Below are 19749 nucleotides of genomic sequence, written 5' to 3' on the forward strand. Positions count from 1 at the left end.
TTCATCTTTTTTCACTCAAATTACACAAGAAGATTCCATTTGACACTTGTTTTTTTTCGGTCATAAAAATCTTTTTTTTTTCTCAAACAACAACCAGAAGAAAATCATTTAGTTCAACTCTTTCCCACGTTTATTGGCGTGAAAAAAAATTGAAAAATTTCATTCAAAAAAACCAAAAAAAAAAAGATCAGAGTTAATCAAAGATTTTCTTGTTTTTCCTCCAAAAACCAAATTTTTGTTTGTTTATTTTCAAATTTTTTTTCCAAAAAAAATCAAACGCGTGTTTATTTTGTTTTGTTCAAAATCAAATCTGTAAATCAGAAGATTGCCTCATGTCACTAATGATGTTTATTTTTTGAAATTCAATTTCAAAAAATTTTCAATTTTAAAATTTTTCTATGTGTTATCATTGCCAATCACACACAAACACACACACACACACACAGACAGATATTCGTAAATGACACACGACATTGTTGTTGTTGATGAAAAGAGGATTTTTTTCAATTTTTTCAATTTTAAAAAAAATTGAAAAATTCAACGAAAAATTCAATAATCAACGAATGATGTCAAGCGTAACTCTCTGTGTGTGTGTGTGTGATGTAATGTAATGATGATTCCAGTAGCAACAAAGATCCTAGACATGCGCAAAATCAATCATATTTTTTCCCCTTGGTTTCTAAATCAAATCAGTAAATGGAGAGAAAAAAAAACAGTGCTAATTAATCATCATTTAATTAGTGTAAAATACGGTGGCGATGGTGAGGATGAAATGTAATTTTAGACAGGCCAGGGAAAGTTACAAATGTGAAATAAATGTGTTTTTGGGAAAAACTGATTAACAATTTTTATGCTAATTTTTTTCCAAATGTGCGCTATATAAATATTAATGATGATGATATTTGATCCAAAAGAAAGTTTCATTTTTGCCATCATCTATTTCATTTTCTCTCAAAATAAGATGTTTGAAAATGTTTTTTGTTTCCATTTTCCAAGCTTTTTTTCCGCAATTTCAGCAATTTTTCCCTAGGTTTTTCCTTCACTGTGGATTTAAACAAACGAAAGAAGCAGGTTTCTAGCATCCAATTTGAATGTGAAACAAGGGAAACAGGCGAAAAGAAAATCCATAAAACCAATTTGCATTTCCGTGTTGTTTTTTTTCATTCATTCATTTCCCTGTTGTGTGTATGAGCTTAAAAAACAACTGGGCAAAAAAAAAAAATGCGGATAAATATAGCATCCAACCGAGTTTTTTTCCATTGATTTTCAATTTTTTTTTCTCCAATACCCGAAATCGATTGTGTTTGAACAAAAAAAATACCGATTTTTTTTGGATCAACAAAAATCTGTTATTCAACAGAGAAAAAGTTTTCCCGGAAAAACAACAAAATCCTTATAACCCGGGTTTTTTGTTTTGAATTTCAAAAAATTCAAAAAACCCCTATCCAGTATTGACAATGCATCAATCAATTTTTCAAATGTTCCACCAACAGCTAAAACTTTTTTGGAACAAAATGGAACATTCCACGCACGCATTGGTTTCTATGGTTCCAATGCTTATGAGGGGAAAAAATAAGGGAAAAAAAGCAAAGGTTTACCGTTCGTTTCAACGACAACATCAAACACACATTTGACAATGACATATGACGTAATAACCGTATCACCATAGCAAAAAAAAAAATAATAATCCTTTAAAAAAAGGTTTTCAATCTTCATTTGATGACATGAACACAATTTGGTTCAATCTTTTATGTTCCATCGAAAGTAAGAAAAAAACTTCAATCAGTCGATCATCGTTGTAGAAAAGTTTTTCATTTTGAAAAATTTTTCACTGGTTTTTTTTCATTCAAAAAAACAAACCAGCGATGCTCAAGACCCGTTAGTCAACCCTGAAATTTTTTTTCTCATTGACTGAATGGGTGAGTCTGAATTGGAACTAAAAAAACTGAAAAAAAATTCAACAAAAACAAACTGATTTGAATAGACCAAATGGATGAATGAATGAATGGCTTGTGCACGCTATTCAAAAAAACATCATTTTTGTTTCCCCATTGATAACGACATCCTTTTTTATTTCGCTTTTTTCGAAAATCCCGAACCCAACCCGATTGAAAAATCTTTTTAATGAAAAGAAAATGAATAGAGTGTGTGGATGGGGAAAATGAGGGGGGAAGAAATTTGCATAATTTACATCACCAACGTTGTAGTTGCACAGAAAAAATCACATCTTCACTAATGAATTTCAACAAAAAATCGCAAAATTGGAAATTTTTGAATTGAGGAACATGAATGAATGAATGGAAAAAACATTAAAAATTATGCACAAAATGCAATATGCAATGAATTATTTCCCTTAGGCCCATAATAATGATGATGATGTTTTTTAGCCAGAATTGAATAAAGCAAAATTTCCATTTCATTTCATTTGAAATTTTCCAATTTATTTTAACGAGAAAAAAGAAAAAATTTTGAAATTAAAACAGCCGCATCCAAATACACTGATGTTTTCGAAATCAATGGCAAAAAAAATAACGGTCCCAACGGTTATTTGATTGAATATTTTCTTTTTTCACAGATAATTTTTCTGTTTCTCGGCAATTCAATATAAGCAATAAATTAACATTTGATTAGCATCTAGCCAAATGTCATCATCATTTGCATATTCAGCGCAGAAATAAGGAAACATCATTCACAGAGATGTGTGATCAACCAAACTATAAAAGAGAAAAATCAAAACTAACTGATTCAAGCAAAGTGAGTGTTAAATAAAATAACCACTGATATAATGATGGTGGTGGCAATTTGTTACCTGTCTTTGATAATTTTTCACATCTCACACTCTCTGGCTATACATCCATTGCATTTCGGCTCAATTTAATTTCAATTGAAAAAAAAAGTTTCCTGAAAATCCTTATCCATGAATAAATTATTACAATCAGATGATGATGATCAGCATTGATTTCTCACACAAGGATCGCACGCTCAAGAAAAAAAAACCTTGAAGATTTGGATTTTCCCAAAGATTTTTTTCGTTGTTTTGTTGAACTTGAAAATTATTTTCTTGTCCCTGACCTTCGCTTTGTTTCTTTATTCACACCGATCACACTTTACAATTGACAAAGCAAAGTCTGTTATGTCAAGAGTCATTTTTGGTTGGTTGGTTGGTTAGTGTTTTCTTGGTTGTCACATATGATATCCATTCATTGATTTTTCGGAAAAAAAATTTCCTTTTCATATTTGATTGGTGAACAAAAAAGCGAAAACCGAACTGAAACTAAAATTTGTAAAATTTCAACAAAAAAAAAGAAACTTTTCCCGCACTCTCAATCAATTGAGTTTTTCAAAAAAAAAAATTTAAATTTTAAATTTTTTTTTTTTTTGACGTATCGTTTTTATTTCATATTTTTTTTATTTAGCTGAATGGAATTGATATTACATAATGGAAAAATGTTGGTTGTTGTATGGTGCATTACATTATGCTTATGCTTATTATGAAATTGGTTCAATTTCAAAATATTGTTTCTCTCTTTGCTTTGCCTTTGCATTTCACCCTATGTGTGTTTTTTTTTCTGTTTTTGTTTCATCATCATTTTGAATGACATAAGCATCCGTCGTTTGCATCCGTTGTTGTTTTTTTTTCAAACAAAGTTTTGGTAAAAAGAAACGAGATAGGCAAAACCCCCATATCCACATATAGAGGATGTCAAAGAGATGTGAAAAAAAATGTGAAAACCAACACAATCGGACAGGCACTATGTTAACCAGGCTTCCATACTGTTATGTTATATAATAATTCAGACAAACAAAAAACTGAAACAACAACAACAAAAAAAGGGACACCACTTTTTTTGTTTTGTTTCTTTGGAACATACCCGATTGTTATTTTTTTTCGATGATAAAAGTTTTTTATCATTATTATTGCTGTGCATAGATTGCTGCGCATAACAAACAAACAAAGGCAAAAAAAAAGGGGAAAAAAACAAAATACAATATGCAACGACGATGATGGTAAATGAATAAATAAATATCCTTCATCCATTTTTTTTCTGAATGATGTATGAAGAGAGCTAGAGAGAAAAAGTGAATGAAAATGGATGGATAGAGAGAGAGAAAAAGTATTGTTTGTTTAATATTTTATTCATCATTATTTTTTCACTCTATCTCGGTTTAGATTCAAACGTATTTTTTTTTGTTCTGGTACGGTATGGTTTGGTCTGATTGATTCATCCGTTCAGTTTGTTATTTTTTTTGGTTCAGTTGGCCCCTTTTTTTTTCCTGTTTGTGTTTGAATAAATCCATCAGAGAGATGAGAAGAGAAGAGAAGAGAAAAAAAAAATAAATGGTCGGATCAATTGGAAAATTTTCATTTCCATTTCCATTTTCAATTCAATAATACAACCCGGTTATTCAATTATTATAATGATATGTTTTAACATTAGAATTACATTAGAAATTCTTTACATTGGCCTCAATAATAATAACCAGAAAAAATTTGCTTGCTTGCTTTCTGCATTATGAATAAACGATGATTATGATGATGATGATGTGTTTTGTTTTGTTTTTTTTTACTATACAATCGATCCATAACATCAGATCACATATAATATGTATTTTATACTGGTGTTTTATACGTATCCCTTTTATCATTTTGGATTGTTCTTTTTTCTGTTTTGTTCCACGTGGACTACACTGTTTTTTGAATTTGCTTTTGTTGTTAATGCAACAAAAAAACAAAACACATATTTGAGTGACATTAGAGTTAAGAGTTTACCATCATTCAATTCAATCCATCCATCCATCCATCCAATAATCAACATTATTAATATTGATGATTTTTTATTTCTGTGTTTAGTAGAATCTTATTGACCTTAATCACTTGCATACGGTTTTTATTTGCTTGCTTGGTCGTTTCGTTTACTATTTGATGAAATGAATGACCAGATGAGCCTAAGAGCTGGAAGAATAATTTTGTTATTTTAGGCTCTAGTCAATATGGCTAAATGGAACAACTACTAATTTGTAGTTTTTTGGAACGCTTAAATACTGGTCATTTGACACACACACACACACTTATGCATGTACTCTTTCAATTATTATTATTATTAGCAGCAAAAGTAACTGTAGTTTAATTGCAATCGTATCGAATTGAATAATCCAATGATAATTATCTCGAAAAAGCAAAAAATTCATATATTATTCATTGGAGGAAAAGGAAACAAAAAGCAAAAATCATCTGGGTTTTCTGGAAATATTTTCTCTTTTCTTTTTCAATCTTCGATATTTGATAATAATCATCATATAGATTGAATAATAACAGCAACTATACTCAGACCTGGACCTTTACTAAGAATCCTTGACAATCCACTTGACAATGTTTGTTCATCATCATCAACAAAACACCACTCTATTCTTTATTCATATCATCCACTCATTCATTTTCTTTCTTTCTCTCTATGTTTCCCATTGAGAAAATACACTGTATTCATTGTTTTTGTGTGTGTATTTTGGACGTTTGGTCCATATATAAAGTTGCTTGGTTTAGTTTTTTTTCTGTTTGTTTGTCTATTTGCTTGTTTGTTTACTTTTCATTGTTTTCCTAAGCAGCAGGTTTCAAACATAATAAAATGATAAGAAAAAGAGAAGGATTCTTGATGTCGAAAAAACTAAAAGTAAAAGTAAAGAGTCTAATAATAATAATAAATCAATATGAAAAACGAAAGAAAAAAGAAAGAAAGAAGAAAACATTTCATTTTTATTATTATTCTGTTTTCATTGTGTTTGTATTCTGCTGTTATTGTTATAAATAAATAGATGTTATGACCAGAATTATGACCAAAAGAGAACCAGAATTTGGAAATTGAATCTTGTTTTTTGTTGGTCATTATTCCATCTTTGCAGAATATATTCTCTCACTCAGAATATATTTCTATTTTATTTTTTGGGTAAAAATTTTATGAACCTGAACATATTATAATGGCCATTTTTCTTCTTTTCTGTTTCTCGTTTTTTACAATTTTTGCTCCATGATTTTTTTTATTATTATCCATGACCATGTTCGAAGCAGAATAGAAAAGAAACGAAAGAGAGATTCAAACATACTGATATCCAGAAGAGAAAAAATAAATAAAACCAGATCCAGCAACCAGAGCGAAAAAAAAACATTGATGATGATGATCCATAATGATCTCCAATGACCAATGGCTAATTTTATCTGTTGAATCTTCTTTTTTTTGTGAAATTTAGTGATCATTTTGATGATCGCCCGTATTAGTCAGTTTGACTTTCTGAAAATCTAATAAAAAAACGGTAACACCATTTACAGCATTCATTCATGATATTATCTTGTTGTAGTTGTTGTTGCCTGTTTTATCGTTTTATTTTCATATCCAAAGATAGATCCGATAGATTTTGCCTTTATTTAACGTGCGTTATTTCAAATCATTAATTCTTTCTATTCGTTTCTGTTTGTTTGTTTGTTTGGCTATATGATGATGATGATGATGATGAAGATACACGCGTCATTGGTCGTGTATCAAAGATAACCGAATACCGATTTATTATTATAGCCGAATATTTTAATAAAATATCCATATAGTGTACATTGGCAAACTTGGAAAAAACACAAAGAATCTTCTTCATCAACAACATTGTCATAAGTTTTTGTTTTTTTAAAGATTTCCATTATTAACTACGCCGTCGTCCAACGAAATATTCTTATTGTTATTGTTGTTGTGTTTTTTGGTAGAAAAACGATGAAAAACAAACACATTATATAAACCATAAACCTTGAATAATGTTTTTTTTTCTCTCTCTCTCTCTTCGTTTTTACTGTTGAATCGTAGAATCGCCATTGGAAAGCCAGATGTTTTCAAGTTTTTTTTTCTGTTTGCTTGTTTGCTTGATATCTGGTTTCAGTTTTGGTTGTGTTGTTCAACCCGAATATTCTGTGCACAGAATGTTTGATGGCAAGCCCGTGAGGCTTTTATTTATGAAGGGGGTGGTGGTGAGGATGGGGAAAAAACCATCTATGCATCTGCGTGTAATGTTTTTTTTCAAAAAAACAGCACACACGAATAATCGACCGCCTTGCTTAGGGTGGAATTTTAAAAAATTTTAAAAATTTAAAATTCAAGTTTTTTTTCTCATTTCTCTCCCATCATTATTCTGGAATAAATTTTTAATGAACACAGCCGTTATGGTTCTCGAAACGAATCGTTTGCTGAGAGAAAAATTCTTGTTGTTGTTGTTGTTGTTGTTGAAAAAAAAACATTATTCTGATGCCCGAATCTTGTAGAATACAGAATTTCCCATTTACCAATCATCAATTTGCAATGAGTGAAATTAGTTCCAGGCTTTCACAAACATCCACACACACACACAAAGAGCTTTTCCAAAATGTAAAATAATAATAATAAAAAAACAAACTAATGATCATCGATTGTTTGTTAGTTAAAGTTTTATATATCCAGTAACATCATCAGGAGAGCGAGCGAGAAAAAAAAACATGATTTTTTTCTGTTGTTGTTGTTGAAAATTTTAAAATTTTTTTAAAAATTTTAAAAAACCAGAAAAAAAGAGGCACAAAAAAACTTTTGTGTTGTTCATTTCGTCTCTCTCTCTCTCTCTCTCTCTCTTTCGCTCATTCACTCTTGAAAACGATCATCATTCTTTCCCTAATGATTATGTCATTAGTCGATGATGGTTCACACACACACACCAAATGGCCTAGGCTTAAACTTTTTTTTTCATTCGTTGAAAATTAAGCATCAATTTTTGTTTGTTTGTAATGCGCGCGTGTTCATTTTTCAAAAAAAAAAAATTTTAATGAAAAAAGAAAGAAAAATTCCTGAAATTAAACATACACGAAAAAATGAATCATCAATTTAAAAAAAAAGTGTTGGACAATTAAAGTTTCTGTAAAGTTTCTCTGTGTAAGAAGGCCATTTATTAATTCATTTGACGTTTGGTTGTCAATTTTGTTCCATAATCATTGGTGTTCCTTCATTTAATTATTATTTTCTGCAAAACAAAATCTATGGAATTCAATCAACTAAATGGTTTTTTTTCTAGCCCAGAAATGATGAGGATTGTCTCGTTCGTTTGTTTCTGGAACCCGTCATGAATACAAACACAAAGTTAGTTAGCGAATGATACAACAATACTGCAGCAGCAGCCGACAACAGAGAAATTCATTTATCAAAAAAAATTTCAATTTTTCAAAATTTTAAAATTTTGGCTTATCAAAATTCTTTTTTTTCAATTCATGATTCACATCGTTGAATTTTTTTTCGAACCAAAAAAAATTGTTTATCGCAAACAGCCCAAAGAAGAAAAATTCATTTTTGATCGATTCGTTTCACATGGAGAATAAGCAACAACAACAACAACGAGGAATACAGAATTTAATAAACGTTTGTGTCGCATGACTGAATGGATCGAAAGTTTTTAAAATTTAAAATTTTGATTTTTTTTTTCAAAAATGAAAAGAATCAAAATATCAATGACAGATGAAAGATACACTGAAAAAAAACTGTCACCATGTTTTGCTGCTTTTATATGGTTGATTGGAGAATGATGGTTGGTTGGAATTTAGAGATTTTTTTTAAAAAATTTCAAAAAATGTTAATTTTATCAGCAAAAAAAATGAATGAATCGAATTTGATGAATCGAATCTGCTTTCTGAAATTGTTTCTTCGTTCGTGATAGTCGGCATTTCACTGTTGTTTTTTTTCCTTACCACGAAAACATCATTATCATTATCGAGCGAAATGAACATTTTTTTCTTCTTGATTTTTTGCAGATCAGCCTGATGATAATGATGATGATGACGTTGATGATGGAAGGTGTGCATAAATTGATCTCAGATGAGCGTTTTCTTTGCTAGAAAAAAAATATAATGACTATAATGGCGCCATTATCATCATCATTGCCATCACCATCACCATCATCATTATCATTGGGCAATACCACAATCATCTCATTTACATAATCCATTTTCTCTCTTTCTCTTTCGCTCTCATTCTCTCTATAAATTATTCTCTCTACATTTGGCCATTATTTTGCTATCGTCATCAATTTATTCTGATAAACCAAGAATGAATGGAAGAAAGAAAAAAAACCATCAAAAACATAATAATCATCATCATCATCATTATCATCATGATTGATCATTAAATGGAATTTGGTATTCTCAGATCAATGTAATAATCATTAATTTTCTATCAAGTCAGCTGGTTGATTTTTTTTTTCGTTTGCACCATCAAGTGTTCAAAGGGGTTAAAGTTTTTTTTCTCTTTTTTGATTGATTTGATTCGATCAAGCGAAACTAAACGAGAAACGAAAAAAATTATGATTTTTTTTCGCTATTTCAAAGCAAGAAAAGAAACACGAAAATCTTTCTGCCATCACACAAGAGCCATAAATTATGATGATTAAATTCTTTTGCTGGATGTCGATGGTGGTGGTGGTGGTTGTGGTTTGTCGAGTTTCGTGATTTTCAATATAATTAATTACGAACAACAACAAGCGACTTTTTACGTTCCTTCACTTGACAAATTTCATCTTATCTTTTGATTTTTTGGTGGACGACAAGTCGCCACAAGGTGCAATTGATGAAAACACACAGCCAAACGAAAGCCAAACGACCACCACAAACATTTATTACATTTTATATATTTGGGGAAACACACGCATAAATCATCGAAAAAAAAAGAAAATTGAAAAATTCATTCATTTTGTCTTTTTTCTTTCCCCCTCCATATTATTGATTTATTATGTATACATAGTGTGGTTGGTTGGTTGAAGTTGGTTGAAGGCCTATTTGTACGTTGAAATGGCGTCGTCAAGACCCCCGAAGAAAATTGAAGGGGAGGAATTGAAGGAGAAAAATATGGAATTGGAAGAGAGAGAGAAATATTGGCCAATTTTTTTCATATATATTCAAAACACGAAATTTTCATTTAATGAATTGAAAAAAAAGGAAAAAGAAGAATCGAAATTATTATCAACATTTCAGAACAAAGAAAAACATCAAAGAATTTTTGGTTTTTTTGGGAAAAAACAAAAACATATTATTATCGTTGTGTGCCAAGAGAATTTGGAAAACATTGGAAAAAAATGATTTATGAGATGATAATAATAACGTTGTGTGCTGGTCAATTTTTTTCTGTTGATGAGAATTCTGAAGACATTTTTTTTTTTTTTGGATAAATTCTTGGTTGGAACGTGTAACAAACGAAACGAAACAAGATTTCAATCGATCTATATTTGTTTGGCTGTTTTTGGCTTATTGGGCTTTTTTGGTGGCTTTTGGTGGCTGCTTTTTGCTTTTTTTCTCCCTTGCTTCAAAATATCAAAGATTAATTTGACATTTTCTAGTTTTTGGTTTTTGAAAAATGTTCATCATATAAATCATCATCATAATAATTTCAAAAATATATATCGAATAACATTATGGTGATGTTTGTGGTTTTCGCTTTCTATTGGGTTTTTTTTCTCTCTCTCTCTCTCTCCGCTTAATCTTTCTACCATATTTGAAAGTTTTTCATTTTTTGAAAATTTTCAATGATGATAAATTTATGTAAATTTTCAAAAAAACTTTTATTGATCTCTATTCCAGGGAAATTATCATTTATATTTACTTATTAGATTCGGTTCATTTGAATGAAATGAAAATGTAACCAAACTTTATAGCGAATCAAACAAACAAAAAAATCATATGAATGACGAAAATGATTTGAAGAAGAAGAAGCCAAGCCAAGCCAAAGTTGTCATAATGTTTTTTATTGCCATTTTTTTCCTGTGTGTATTGGCTGATTCTAGTGTTTTTTTTTGAAAAAAAAATTGAACCAGAGAAAACCATTAAGGAAATTATGATTTATGGCCTGCCCGAGCATTTGGAAAGAAAGAAAAAAACTATTGAAAAATTCAATTCAAACAAACAAACAAACAAAATAACCACATACACATAGTGATGGTTTTTTTTTATATGTGTGACATAATTTTTGCTGTTTGTTTGTTTGATGCATCCAAAAATACATTCTGTGTTATCCATTGATTCTCAATACAACCACACGTGTTTATCGAATATTGTTGTCAAGAATGTTGTTGCTTTCTTTTTCTTTTTTGAGAAGCAAAAAAATCAATTTTTTAAAAAATTTTTGACAGATCCTACATAGCAGCAAATAATAACCGAAAATATTTTTTTTAACCCAGTAAAACATGAAACTTTTGATTTGCAAGAAGCAACAACATTCAGAAACCAAAAAGCCCATTTATCATCGTGAAAATAAAAAAAAAGATTTTCATAAATCTTTATCCAATGTTTCTGTTAACTTTTCTGAAATGTATTTATTTCACTTTACTTTTACATCATTCCCTCCAAAAAAGAAAAGCGTTTGACAGTCCAGAAATGTTGCTTGTCTTGTTCATTTTGCACATTTTTCGGATACATTTTGTCTCTCTCTCTCTCTCTCTCTCTCTCTCTCTCTCTCTCTCTCTCTCTCTCTCTCTCTCTCTCTCTCTCTCTCTCTCTCTCTCTCTCTCTCTCTCTGACTAACTTTTCTGATCATTTTATTATTGAGTAATGAAATACTTTGCCCTATATATAATCTTGTAAAGTGTTACCTGATCTGTTTTAATGCATTTTTCATACATAATAAACAAGCAGAAACAAACAAACAAACAAACAAACACATCAATCTAATCAAAATTAATGATTTTTCTCTCGCTTTTGTCCCGTCGTCGATATATATATTTATCAACGTCAACAATTTTCACCAGAACGAAAAACATCCAACAAAATGAAAATCCTATATGTAAAACGATGTATTTTGTGTCAAATGTCTTGTGTAATTTTTTTTCAACCAAAAAAAAACATCATTGGTTTTGATTTACCAGAGAAAAATTTTTTGTCTGATGTAAATTGACTGACCAAAGGACAAGGGAAAAAAACATCGAATGGACACACTTCAAAATTCCGGTCAAATATTGCTGTAGGCTTTGAAATAAGTGGTTGTGAGGGTGGATTGATAAGCAAAAAAAATATGATTCAATAATTTATCATAAACGAAACACATTGAAACACATTGAAATTATCCGTGGAAAACAAACCTATTTTCCAATTTTCCATGTGGCCATGACAATTTCATTTTTTTTATCAATATTTTTGCTGTTGTTGTTTTTTCAGGATGATGATGACCATCATCAACGATCGATATGTCACACACTGGTCAGCTGTTGTAGCCTGATTCGTGATTTTCGATTGCTTGCAATCATCAATTTGATGGTTGTTTGCTTGCTTTTTGTTTTGTTTCTGATCAAAAAATCATATATTTTATGTCTGTGTAGGTGGATGGATATTTTTTCAATTTTCCACTGATGTAGTGTGGACCAAATTATTTGATATCCATTCACTAACACATAGACAAACAACAAAGTCGAATTGGAAACGAAAAACATAGCGAAAAAGAAAAAAGAAGAAAAAAAATGGGCACCCACGCAATGTCCAAAACTTACAATTATTATCATTATAAGTGGACATTTTATTGTTATAATCACAATATGTATACAATATTGTATGTGACATCTAATCTCTCTCTCTCTCTCTCTCTCTCTCTCTCTCTCTTTCGTTTTTTACTTTCGATTTTCAATTTCGTTTGCTTATTATTATTGTCAAAAAAAAACCTTGTGAGTAAAGTATGTGTGACTAACACTGGATCAATGTAACAATTTTTTTTCGGTCCCAGTTTTTTTTTCTCCTGATCTTATGGATGTAGTTGATCAGGAAACAACAACAACCGCATAATGTATGTATGTTTTTCTCTCTCTTTCTCTGTTTAAATAACAACTATTTTTTTCCGATGGTCAATGGTCAAACGACAACTATCAATGTTTGACCATTGACCATTGGTCGGATTAAGAAAAAACAAGAGAAAAAATGTTTGATGCATGTGTCAATGTGTGTGAACAAGACAAAAAAAGAATATTTACAATGTGTCACCATCATCATCATTCTCATATCATATCTTGATAATAAGAATGTATTTGATGGAATAAATAAAAAATAGAAAAAATTATAACCGAAAAGAAGAGAGAAGAGATTTATTTTGTTCTGTTTTGTATAATTACAAGTTCGATTACATTGAATTATTACAATTACAATCCGAATAGACATCAAGTGTTATTTGTGTTGTCAAGATGTGTTGAAGAAGTGAAAAAAATCGAGAAATTTCCTATCATACACCCACGCAAATCGTACACAGCAGATGTAAACTTATTAATAAATTATTATTTTTTCACTAATCTAAACATATATAGAGAAATCTTTAGAGAAATAATAAATGTTTTCGGTAATCTGAATTTAATTTGATATTTTCGACAACAAACAGCAAATAGCAGCAGCACTTGAAAATCAATAAGAAATTTTGGTTATTTCATAATGAATATCACACCTTTTTTTAGTTTCTGAATGGATTCTTTCAATTTGTTTTCATTTCATTGAAAAAAAAACTTGATAATGATACTGATTATTAACACACGGTGATACACGTTTTCTATTGGAATTTCATTTCCCTCATTTCATTTTTATTTTTTTTTTTTGGAAATGTCATCGATGAACGTGTATCTTGTGTCTATGTGTATGTGTTGGTGTGTGTAATGTTAAATTGGTGATAAGTGTTTTTTTTTTTGGTATAATTTTCAGTATAATGGATATAAGCTAAATTGTTTAGCTAACACCATCATCATCAAATGTTGTTGATCAGAATTATTTTTTTTTCTCCATTAAATCCATTGAATAATCACTGGATACATTTGGACATAACACTAACACACACACACACACACACACATTAACCCTGGAACGTGACCTGAATGAATGGATATTTCATTTGTTTGTTCGTTTGATTGGAACAACCAAGAGAGAGAGAGAGAGAGATTTTATACAAAATGGTCAATTGGGATAATTTGTTGATGATGATCATTATTGTTGTTGTTGTCCAAAAATTGCTTGACCTGATGATGATGATGGCCGTGACATTGATACAAAATGATTGTTTTACAAGGGGAAACAAAAAAAAGATGACCTTTTACCAATAATGATGATGATGATGGTGATCCAAAATTATCATCATCATTATTATTGATGGTGATAATGGTTTTTTTTTGTTTTGTTTGATGCAACAGCGGCTATCCACTGCCGTGTTAATGAGCGATAATAATGATGACGGTGATGATAATAGGCTCTCACATCCGTATCCAATTCAAATTTTTTTCTGCCCAGAAATACTGAACACAGATGCTACAAATAGATGTTTGTTTTTTGTTTTTTGTGAGAAAATTTTCATTTTTATTTTGCTTGTTTTTCATTTTTGATACATACAAAAAAATTGTTGTTTGTTTACAACTTGAAACACTCTTAGATCCAGAAACTTTTCTTTCTTTCTTTTTTCAAATATAAAAAAAAGATTCAATGACTTCAATAACAAACATCCAGACAAACACACATTGCATATTGCATAATGTAATTTCAATTCAAACACACAAAATTTTTTTTGCTTTCGATATTTACATTATTCTCTCTATGCATGTCTATTTGGTTTCGGAATAATTTATTTATATATACACACACACACTGTATGCATTAGAATGTTTTTTATTATTCGTAAAAGAAAAAAATTTGAATTTTTTTTCCCAATTCGTTTGCTTGTTGTTGTTTACATAATATTATTACCAGCATCCATAAACAAGAAAAAACTTTTTTTTGGATATAGAAATTCACATATGGCTTTGGTTACCATTGCTGATCGAGAATACATTTATGATTATTATTATGATTATCATCATGTTTTTCACGTGTGGATGTGAATGTTGATGTAAATTTATTTTTTTTATCCATCCTCACACACACACAAACAATATTATTCCAATGCACGAAAACAGCATTTATTTTTTATTATTTTGTTGGTCGTAGAATGGATAGAAATCCATATTTCGTGCCCTGTAGGCTTATAATTGGAAAACATTATGGAATGATGAAACCAAGAGAAACAAAACCAAAAAAAAAAGAACAACCAAAATGATGCGGATAATAAAATTGTTTGGCCAGAAAATTGTCGCGTGACCATTATGATCATTACAAAATGATCTGAAAGTGATTCGATTTTTGTTTCATTTTCTCCAGGAAAATCGGCTTTATTTCGATCAATTTCATTCTTCATTTTATCAGATAATTAATTTGATTTTTTGATTTTAAACAAAAAAAAATTCCTGAATAAAGCTATAGCTTTCTCGACCAAAACAAAAAAAAACATCCATTAAAATCCATTAAGATTTCTCAATTAAAATTGAAAAGACGCGCCTTCCTTTTTTTTTTTTTTTGTTGTTCAAACGATGTTTAAAATAAAAAATATCAGTTTTTTTTTCTTTTTTTTCTCAGTGTTCAAAGCTCATAATAATTTTCTATGCTAATGAACATTGAATGAACATTGAATTGAATTGAATACACCAAACAGACAAAGCATAGTGTAATGTTTGCCGCTACTATACACCACCATCACATCCCTTATATATATGTGGTGGTAGCGGGTAGTGGTGGGATCTTCTTCTCTCTTTCATTTCATCACAAGAAGAAGACAAGATTTAACACGCACATACACACACACACAGGCACATAAGTCCCACCTTATTGAACCACGCCTGGATTGTTTGATTTCTGTATATATTGAATGGGAATGTTAACCATTATCAACATCATCAACATCAACATATTATGTATATTTCGAATGGCATCCTTTTTTTATTGCTATGCTGCTATCATCATCTGGGAATATTAACACTTTTAATTCTGGATGATGTGCCTTGGTTTTGTTGGAACACCATTCACTCCATTCTATATAATTTTTTTCCGTACTTTTTATTATCCTGGCCAGAATCGTAGTTTGTGGCAATTTGAAATTCCCCGCGCATGTACACCTGCATGTTAAAATGTCGATGTGGAAAAAAATCGATGCTAAAATCAATTCTGCTGTTCGATAATAATGATGATGATGATTACCTAATCATCAATTATCATAATAACATTGACGTATGTTTTTTGTTTTTTGTATTCTGTTTTCCGTTTCGTTGGAATAATCCAAATTATAATAATTGAAATCTGGATTTGATTGACATGAACAACTGACTGACTGAATGACTGACTGACTGAATTTGATTTGACTTTACTTTTTTCCATTCATTTATCCCATTTCCCCTATTTGCGTCACCCAAAAGAAGAAGAAAAAAAATGACGTGACATATTAAAAACTTTGTTCCAGCAAAAATTGAGTTACCAAATTGAGTTTTTTTTTGCCTGAAAAGCAGATCACGAAAATCAATCAAGCTAATGTTTTTTGGCGTGACATTTAAACATTTACAATTTTTCTCTAATAACCAAGCCAAAAACCGAAACAATCATTCGTTTTATTACAACTTTATCCATTATATAACAGGCTAGAAAATTTTTTGGTTTGAAACTTTTGTTGTTGTTGTTGTTGTTTCTCTCTTATCAACGATAATTATAATTCAAAAAAATGATGATGATGATGATAATGATGAAGAAAACCAATCATAAACATTGTCGCCGCCTACTTGTAAATTTTTTATTTTCAATTTTTTTTTGTTGTTGTTTGGTTACGAATAAAAATTATTATCAGATTTTTTTTGGATATAATTACAGGGTCTCTTCTGTGTGTTTCTACCTTTGGCGTTTTCATTTTTTCATTTTTCCCAAAGATCCGTGGTCGGATAATTTACATAAAAAATCAATTAGTCGATAGCAATAGAGATAGCAAGAGAGACTTTTTCTGGCGAAATAAAAGGTGTGTCTTTGTGGTCCTCTCTTATGAAGATAACGATAATGGCCTAATGGCCTTAGGCAAAAAATAAATATCGATATCGACCATCACCATTAAATCGATATTCCGTTTTTGTGGATGAAAAAAAGGACCAACCAAAATGTTCAGAACTCATCATGATCATGATAAATATAGAATAGAACAGAAAAAGACACTAAGAAGCTTATCACATCCATTGGATCAGGATTATGACTGAAAAAAAGCTTTCAACGAGAAAGTTATTGATGAAAATAAGCAGAATCTTCATTTTATGACCAAAATTCTTTGCCAAAATTTATTTATTTTTCTTGTAATTTTTCAATGGAAAAAACATTTTTATTATGGTTATTATTATCATATTAAATTATCATTATAATTTGAAAAGGGGGAAGGAAAATTATGACAATTTGAAAATACTGAGAGAGAATTTTTCAATGAAAAAACATTTTCAAATTTATTACATCAACAAAAATTGAGTTTGCCACGTGCCATGTGAATATCTCTCTGGCTTTCTTTTTTGGAAATTGTTTTTTCAATTTTTTCCTATGGATTTTATTTCTATGGATTTTAAGCAAGAAAAAAACTTTTCAGAAAATAAATTTCAGAAATCTTTTCCAATAAAATGAAAAAAATATTGATTTTATTAATCGAAAATAATAATAATAATAATAAAAATGAGATAAAAATAAAAAACAAAACTAATAAAGGATAATAATAAAATGTTTACGGCAATTTTCCAATGAAAAAAAACTTTTATATTTTTTGAAACAAGAATCATTTTACAATGTTTTTCCTTCTCTCTCTCTCTCTCTCTCTCTCTCTCTCTCTCTCTCTCTCTCTGACTAAATTATTTTATTACATTTCGGTAAATGATGATAATGATGGCGGTGGTGGCGTTGGTCATTGTCACAAATACGGATGTCATATGATACACACATGCAGAAACATTATGTAATTTGAATTGAGTCATCGTATACCGCGCACACACACACATTTGATGATGACAAAAGCAAATGAAAATCACATAGAAGAAAAAAGAAAATTGATTGCCTAAAATGTTGTTGTTGTTGTTCCTTTAGGAATAATTTCATTTTACTATAGCCAAAAAAAAAAAAAAAAAAGATTTTGATCAAAACTATTTTGACTCAATTTGATTCATTTTGGAACAACATTCTGTCTGGCTGGCCATTTGGGTTATTATGGTCGATCAATTCAATTGGATTTTTTTTTTTGTTTCCATCATCATCATCATTTGATTGAGATGTGTGTGTGTGTAAATTGATATCCTCATTCAGAAAAGTTTTTCGTTCTTCTACTGTTCCATCAATGTTGATGTTTTTTTTTTTTTGGGTAATTTTTCGCATAAAAAATTATTTGATGTTGTTGTTGTTGTTGTTGTGGTCAGTTAGTCAATTTGAAATCGTTTTTTTTCGGGTTCTGGTTTTAAATTTGGACTTCTGCCATTTTAGACTCGTGTCGCTAATAATTTTTCACTGATTGAAAATTGTAAAATTGAAATGAAAAAAAGCAACAAAAATTCAATCTACATTGATTGAATGAAATTGAATTTTGTTGTTTTTTTTTTTTTTTGATTTGAAAAATTCAACACCGGAAATTAGCTTTGTCTATTTCCGATGTTGTTGTTGTTGATTTTCATTTGATTTTCGTTGATTTGATTTGTGTGGATTTTTTCCATTTCAATCGACAAAAATTGAAATTTTGTGTTTTTTTTTTAAATAAATTTGGCAAAAAAAAAACATTAACAAAATCAATTTGACTGTTGTCATCATCATCGTTTGAACATAATTTATGGAATTTTCCTTTCCCAAATCAACATTAACGATGAAAAGTAATAATTTTCTTTTCAATCGATCGATTGATCGATAAACATTAAAAATTTTCTTTTTTTTTCGTTCATTTCCACCAAAATGACAAACATTGAACGACAATTCGATAGGTGGAGTAGGTAGAAATAGCGGATTTTTGGGGATGTTTTTTTTTTTTTGTTTTACTTCAAACCAACCAAACCAATCATTCAATCATTCATTGATTGTGAATAATAAAAAACAAGAGAAAAATTTGAAAGTTTTTTAACCCATGTGTGTGTGTGCGTTGTGTTATGTCAATACCAAATGTTCCATTATCATCCACACACAAAAAACTCCCTTTAAAGTTATATAGATTGGGTTGGTCTTTGTGTGTTTGTGTGTGATATTTTTGTTTCTTTGGTTTTTTTGATTGATTGATATGCATCATTGGATTGTTGTTTTCCAACCAAAACTTTTTTTAAACATGGTAAACACTTGAAAAAAAATGTTGATTTTGTGGATAATTTGTGTGTGTGAAAGATGGTTATGTGGAAATAGAAAACACAAAACGCAAACCACAGATAAATATTTGTTTGTTTTCAATCATAATCAAAGTGAAAAAAATAGTAATTCAATCCAATGAATGTGATTATCTTAATCCTACATTTAGTTCATGCTGCTTGTCTTTTTGGGTGATTGATGTGCCTGGTTCGTTTTGCTTGTGTGTAAAATACATCAGAAAAAAAGGAAGGAAACCGAAAAAAAAGATGCGCAAATCAAAAAGGCTTTACTTTTTTCCCCTCTCTAGCTATCTATCTATCCATACTGGAATCTGATTTAATTAACCAACCAACCAAAATGTACGTCGTTCATTCAAATCAAGAATTCATGGAAAAAAAATGTTGATATAATTTGTAATATACATGGAAAACCATAAAATCTTCTTCTATTCTGGTCAGGACAAAAACATAATGTCATTCATGAATTTGTTTTTTGATTGATCGATGATTTGTAACTACACACACACAAACTGATATAACCATAACAACGATAACGATAATCAAAACAAC

The sequence above is a fragment of the Dermatophagoides pteronyssinus genome, unplaced genomic scaffold (genome assembly GCF_027571235.1).
Source record: "Dermatophagoides pteronyssinus isolate colony J.1.1.1.1 unplaced genomic scaffold, Derpt_VIB-CSIC_2022.12 sq0054, whole genome shotgun sequence".
Lineage (NCBI taxonomy): Eukaryota > Metazoa > Arthropoda > Arachnida > Sarcoptiformes > Pyroglyphidae > Dermatophagoides > Dermatophagoides pteronyssinus.